Here is a 6,809-nt window from a genome sequence, read left to right as displayed (position 1 = left end):
GAAACGGGCAGCCTGCGGGGCCACCTCGGGGCCACTCGAGGGTTGGTTTTACTCGTAGCTTGACCTATCCGGTGTGCCCTAAGAACGAGATACGTGCAACTCCTATCGGGATTTGTCGGCACATCGGGCGGCTTTGCTGGTCTTGTTTTACCATTGTCAAAATGTCTTGTAACCGGGATTCCGAGTCTGATCGGGTCTTCCTGGGAGAAGGAATATCCTTCGTTGACCGTGAGAGCTTGTGATGGGCTAAGTTGGGACACCCCTGCAGGGTTTTGAACTTTCGAAAGGCGTGCCCGCGGTTATGGGCAGATGGGAATTTGTTAATATCCGGTTGTAGAAAACCCGACACTTAACTTAATTAAAATTAATCAACCGCGTGTGTAGCCGTGATGGTCTCTTTTCGGCGGAGTCCGGGAAGAGAACACGGTCTCGTGTTATGCTTGAACGTAAGTAGTTTCAGGATCACTTCTTGATCATTATAGTTTCACGACCGTGCCTTGCTTCTCTTCTCACTCTCATTTGCGTAAGTTAGCCTCCATATATGCTAGTGCTTGCTGCAGCTCCACCTTACTACCTTTTCCTACCTATAAGCTTAAATAGTCTTGATCGCAAGGGTGCGAGATTGCTGAGTCCCCATGACTCACAGATTACTTCCAAAACCAGATGCACGTGCCGATGATGCCAGTACATGGGATGCTACCGAACTCAAGTGGGAGTTCAACGAGGATTCAGGACATTACTATGTTTCCTTTCCAGACGATCAGTAGTGGAGCCCAGTTGGGGCGATCGGGAATCTTTTGCATTTGGGGTTGTCTTTATTTTGGTTCTGTAGTCGGACCTTGATTGTATTCTGGATGTTGTAATGCTATACTTATGTATTGTGTGAAGTGGTGATTGTAAGCCAACTCTTTATCCCTTTCTTATTAGGGGGTCCTCGGACAGCCGGACTGTTGGACTATGAAGATACAAGATTGAAGACTTCGTCCCGTGTGCGGGTGGGACTCTCCTTTGCGTGGAAGGCAAGCTTGGCAATTCGGATATGTAGATCTCCTCCCTTGTAACCAACTCTATGTAACCCTAGCCCCCTCCGGTGTCTATATAAGCCATAGGGTTTAGTCTGTAGGACAACAACAATTAGAATCATAGGCTAACTTCTAGGGTTTAGCCTCTACGATCTCGTGGTAGATCAACTCTTGTAATAAATCGTATCATCAAGATCAATCAAGCGGGACGTAGGGTATTACCTCCATCGAGAGGGTCCGAACCTGGGTAAACATTGTGTCCCCTGCCTCCTGTTACCATCCGTCTTAGACGCACAGTTCGGAACCCCCTACTCGAGATCCGCCGGTTTTGACACCGACAATAACACTTTCACAATAAGATTTGTTTGTCATGGTTTACTTGTTAATTTTTTAAAAATCCGTTATTTGTTTCTCGAAAATTTATTATTTGTTTCCTAAAGTAAATTGCATTAATGAGAGGGATTAGTTGATTTGGATAAGTTGGAAAAGTTGGAAAAGTTAGATCCATGATCTTTTGTATGTTAGGAAAGCGCAGATTTTTGAAAGAAAATAGTGCAGTGAAAAATAAACCAATGGATAAGAAAACCCGTGGGAGGGGGTGGTGGGAGGTGGGAGAAAATAAAACCAGACGAAAATAAAACCGGAGTACCAGGCTACCAACTGCTCCATTAGGAGTAGAGATACTAGTACAAAGTTGAGACACTTATTTTGAGACGGAGGGAGTATAATTTTATCTTTTTGTTATTATTAATGTACTTTGAATTAGGAGCTGAAACTTTTTGAGGTTGTCCTCAAATCTTGATGTGTGGCTACAAAAAGTTTAAGAATATTTGAAAATGTCTTTTTAAGTAAAAATAAATCGATCTCATAGTTCTCACCTACTCCATGTAAGTTTTCCGCCAGACAAAGCGCTTCACGTAATAGCTTCCAAGATCGCCGGGTTTGTCACGTTTCTATTTTTGAGGAGTGAAGTCTATTTTAAACCTTCAACTGGTAGAGCTAGACGGAGCTGAACCTTAATCTCTCAATCCCTGAAGTGGGCATTCTATCTTTCACTAATCCGGTCAATCCTAATCTTTATGGAAATAAAATCTTGTTTGTTGAATCGGGAAAGAACAATCATGCTGGGATCCATCTCTGCTTTCAATGACTATATGGGCCCACACGTAATATTCATCATCTTCTTCAATCTCTTTCTCACGCACTTGAGGTAAACATGACATGTGGGCTAGGGATACAATGAGAGTAGCATGCGATTCCGGTCGGGACTGATATCTTCCCGTGTGTCAAACATGACTATGGTTGAGATTGACTGGGATCAATGAGTATAGTGTGCCAATTTGAGGGATTGAGAGTCTAGGGTTCATTTCTAACAAGCTTTACCAATTCAAGATTTAAGACAAACTTCACTCTTTTTTGAGGGATTCCGGGTCCGTCACGTCATGGCAGACTCGAACCGAGCTTTGCATTTGTTCCCTGAGTTGCGTCCCAAACGGCAGCGCAGCGACTATTTATTGCATTAAGCGATCTCGACAGCTTCTCTCGCTGAAGCGTTTGACTAATTGGGCGGCCCACTATCACGTAGAGAGATAGAAAAATAGGAGAAAATGAGGGGATTGGGGATACGAACGCTGGGCGTTTTGATCGTGCATAGAGTTGCTTGCCACTACACCATTGTTGGCTTCATGTTGCATATCAGAGTCGCATCCTATTTGAGGTAAAATACCGGAGGGTTTTTCTTATTTCTCTCTTTTTTCTTCTTTTCTTTCTTTTTTGTTTGGTTTTAAAAAAATTCGCTGGCTTCCTTTTTTGTTAAGATAATTCATTTTCTTTTCGTTTCTTTTGTTTCTTTCATTCTATATTCTTTGTTTTCTTTTTTCCCCAGTTTGTTTGTGTTTTTTCTCCATTTTCTGATTGGTTTTCCTTTTTCTTCTTCATTTTTTGTTTTTATTTTGTGTTTTCTTATGTTTGTTTTTGTTTTCACTCTACATTTTCGTACATGTCAAAAACATTATTTAACAAGCACTCAACATTTTTTGTATACACATTCAACATTGTCCGGACACCTATTCAACACTTTTCAAATACTTCTTCAAAATTTTAATATTTATTCAACATTTTTAGTATTTATTTAACATTTTTCAAATACTTGTTCAACATTTTTAGTACTTATTTAACATTTTTCAAATACTTGTTCAACATTTTGCATATACCCGTTCAACATTTTTCAATATCTATTCAATATTTTTAATACATATTCAACATTTTTCAAATACTTGTTCAACATTTTGCATATACCCGTTCAACATTTTTCAATACATATTCAACATTTTCAAATACTTGTTCAACATTTTTTAATACATATTCAACATTTTCAAATACTTGTTCAATATTTTTCAAATTCTTTGTTCAACATTTGTCATACACTTGTTCAACATTTTTCATATACTTATTTAACATTTTTAAAATACTTGTTCAACATTTTGCATATACCCGTTCAACATTTTTCAATACCTATTTAACATTTTTAATACATATTCAACATTTTTCAAATACTTGTTGAACATTTTGCATATAACCGTTCAATATTTTTCAATACCTATTCAACATTTTCAAATACTTGTTCAAGATTTTTCAAATTCTTTGTTCAACATTTTCCAATACTTGTTCAACATTTGTCATATACTTGTTCAACATTTTTCATATACTCGTTCAACATTTTTTTCATAACTGTTCAACATTATTAAAATATTTGTTCAACATTTTCAATACTTATTCAACATTTCTCAAATACATGTTCCACATTTCTTAATACTTATTTAACATTTTCTAAATGTGTTTTTGAGGAGTTTTTTTGTAATATAAACATATATATATATATAATGTTTTCTAAAGTATAAATAAAATTACAAAAATGAAGCAAAAAATAAGAACAGAAAACAGCAAAAAAAGACAGTTTGTGGCTCCCGCGCTGCTGGGCTGGCCCGTCAGGGGCTCCCTTCGACGCGAGCGCAGCGCCCTGCTCGCTGAACGCGAGAAATAGCAGGCCCAAGCCTCTGATCGCCAGTTCTGGAGGTCCAACGCCAACCAGGACCAACCTGAGGTTCCCACTTCCCAGGCCGAAAATAAAAACCAGATCTGATCGTCCGTGTCCCCACATTGTCTGAGACCGGAACCCATCCGCGCCGCCCCTCCATCCCCATCCATGGCAGACGATAGCGACGGCGAGGCGTTCTGCGCCGACCCGTTCGAGGACGATAGCGACGGCGGTGACTCATGCGACTATTGCTGCTGCTGTGATGATGATGACGTGGGCGAGTGCTCATGCGGTGCCCCCTGCGACGACGACGACGACGACGACAGCAACGGCGAGGAGATCTGCAGGGACCCGTGCGACAACGTCGTCGTCGACGACGACGAAGATGAAGAGGAGGTCTAGGAAGCGTTATGCCACGACGACGACGAAGGGGAGAGCGATGGGTCGTCATGCGACGAGGACGCCGAGGGCGAGCAGTTATCCGACGACGACGAATGCGAGGGGAAGGGCGGGGGATTCGGCGACAACCGGTGTGACGATGAGGACGAGGGCAAGCCCGACGGGGAGAGCGAGGATTTCTGCGAGAACCCCTCCAACCATGACGAAGATGTCGGTCCGGAGGTGCTATCCGGCGGCGGCGGCGGCTTCCGCGGCGGGGAGTTATTTGTCTCCCGCTTCCTTTTTTCAGATGCTTCCGACGTCTCCGACTCCGAAGTAGAGGAGGCCGGCGGCGGAGAGGGGCTCACGCCCAGCGGGATCGACCAGACGCCGTCGCCCGGGGCCTTCCGGATGGCGGTGGGCGTACAAGACAGCGACTCCGATACCGCATCCACCGATTCCGATTACGAAGACGACTACGAATTCCTCAAGCGGCCCGCGTCACGCCAGGCGGTGGAAGGCCTGCCGGAGATGATGCTCAGCGAAGAGGAGGCCGCCTGCGGCTGCGCGGTGTGCAAGGATGTCTTCGCGTCGGAGCAGCGCGTTGTCTTTCTCCCGTGCAAGCACTACTTCCATGGCGACTGCATCCTGCCATGGCTCGCCATGAGGAGCACATGCCCTGTGTGCCGGTATCAACTCCCCACCGATGATACTGGGTCTGGGCAGCGGCAGGCACATCAACTGAGGGTTCTTTTACCAGTGGATCGTCAGGGTGCATCTCAGCAGGTATGATCTTGGACATTGTAGTGCTAAGTTCTTAGTTGCAGTGTCATATTGTCATAGTAGGGTTGGAATGTTTGTGAAATTGCTCGTGGAATACGCTAAGGTGGTTCATATAGTTCCAGTATGCCATAGTCCTGCAATTCCTAGTTGCTTTGATTGCTTATTTGCTTATGCCAAATATATATCATTTGACATTTAGGAATTGAGGTTAGCAATGCTCTTTTGTATAGGAAATCTGAATCAATCCAAGCATTGGGTTTTCTGTCGGGCGACCCATGAGAACTGTAGAGGCATAAAAAAAGTCTTTTTTTTTGGAACGAAGGCTCGAGAAAAGCCCGGCTTTGAATTAACAAAGCCATCAACCGGCCAGGATTACAAGGACAACCGCTTACAACGCAAAGAAAAGAGAACCGAGCGACGGATACAAGGGACTCAAGCAAAACAACTCAAGGCAGCAGCAAAAACGCTGCTACCAACACCCTACTGGACGACCTACACCAACAGAACAAAACTACGGTCTTGGGAGGACTGCACCGCCGCGCAAGCTTCGTGATCACAGCCACCTCGGAACCAGCCATGGACCAGACCACCATCTGTTACTGCCTCTGCAAAGGGCCCCTACCCCTTCATCCTGGCTCGAAGGATGCCGTACCGGCAGACGGCGGCTCGGTTCACCCCAGAACCCAAATGGATGGCCTCCAAGCTGCAAGGAGAAGAGACTAGAGCAGGACCGCTAGCCCATGGCACACTACAGACAAGCACCATCGTCGTCTGCGGCTCAGCCGCACCAAAGGGCGAGAGCTGCCGGCCACATCCGCAGAAGCAAGGGAAGCAGCGAAAAGTAGATCAAAGGCCAGCGCTGGATTCGCCGGAGCACAATGCTCCCACCCAACGGTATATCGTTGTCGCCGAAGAGGGGAACCCGATCCCCTCTTGCCCAGGCTCGTGGGCGTCGACCCACCGGCGACCTCGTCAGGGACCCTCCAGCAGCAACCTATGAAGAAACCAAGCTGTCTCCCGCCACCATCACGTCCACAACCAAACTCTCTCGCCGCCCCTGCAATCCCCGGACGGTGCCTCCAAGAAGGAGCACGACACGGACGTGCCGTCGCCGCCCGAAGCAGGGGACCTAGGCTTTCACCTAGCAGGGGCGAAAGGAGGGGGGAGGATCCACACCACAGCCTCCAAGGAGGGGAACGGCGCCCAAGGCGTCGCCTTTGGTGTGACCGCCGCGCCGGCCAGGGGTTTCCCCCGGATCCAGCCCCGCCCGACGAGATCCGCGCAGCCAACAACCGAGAGCAGCGGCCTAAGCCACCAGGACCCAGATCTGGCCAAGGAAGGAGCAGATCGGGGCGGAGGGGATGGACTTCATCAGTGGCATACCTGCGGGGAGGGATGCACACCTGCGACCGTTGACCGCCGCCACCTCGTCACCCGCGAGACCGAGGAGGCGCCTAGCTCGCACCGGCAAGGCGGCCCGCCGCCAGGACCACCCCACCCTCACCTGCCGGGGCCGCCGCCCCGCGTGCCGAGGCCCTGCCCGAGACGAGCAGCCGTCGAATCCCCGCCGCCACCTTCATCGGTGTTGA

General features: G+C 47.0%; 1 pseudogene; it reads left to right on the top strand.

Annotated features, from left to right (window-relative positions):
- The first annotated feature begins 4,197 nt into the window (after positions 1 to 4,197).
- Positions 4,198 to 6,809, top strand: part of LOC119316524 — a 4,882-nt pseudogene continuing 2,270 nt past the window's right edge.

This window comes from Triticum dicoccoides, chromosome 6A (assembly GCF_002162155.2).
Source record: "Triticum dicoccoides isolate Atlit2015 ecotype Zavitan chromosome 6A, WEW_v2.0, whole genome shotgun sequence".
Lineage (NCBI taxonomy): Eukaryota > Viridiplantae > Streptophyta > Magnoliopsida > Poales > Poaceae > Triticum > Triticum dicoccoides.
The sequence above is the reverse complement of the archived record's forward strand: the minus strand, read 5'-3'. Positions and strand labels throughout refer to the sequence as shown.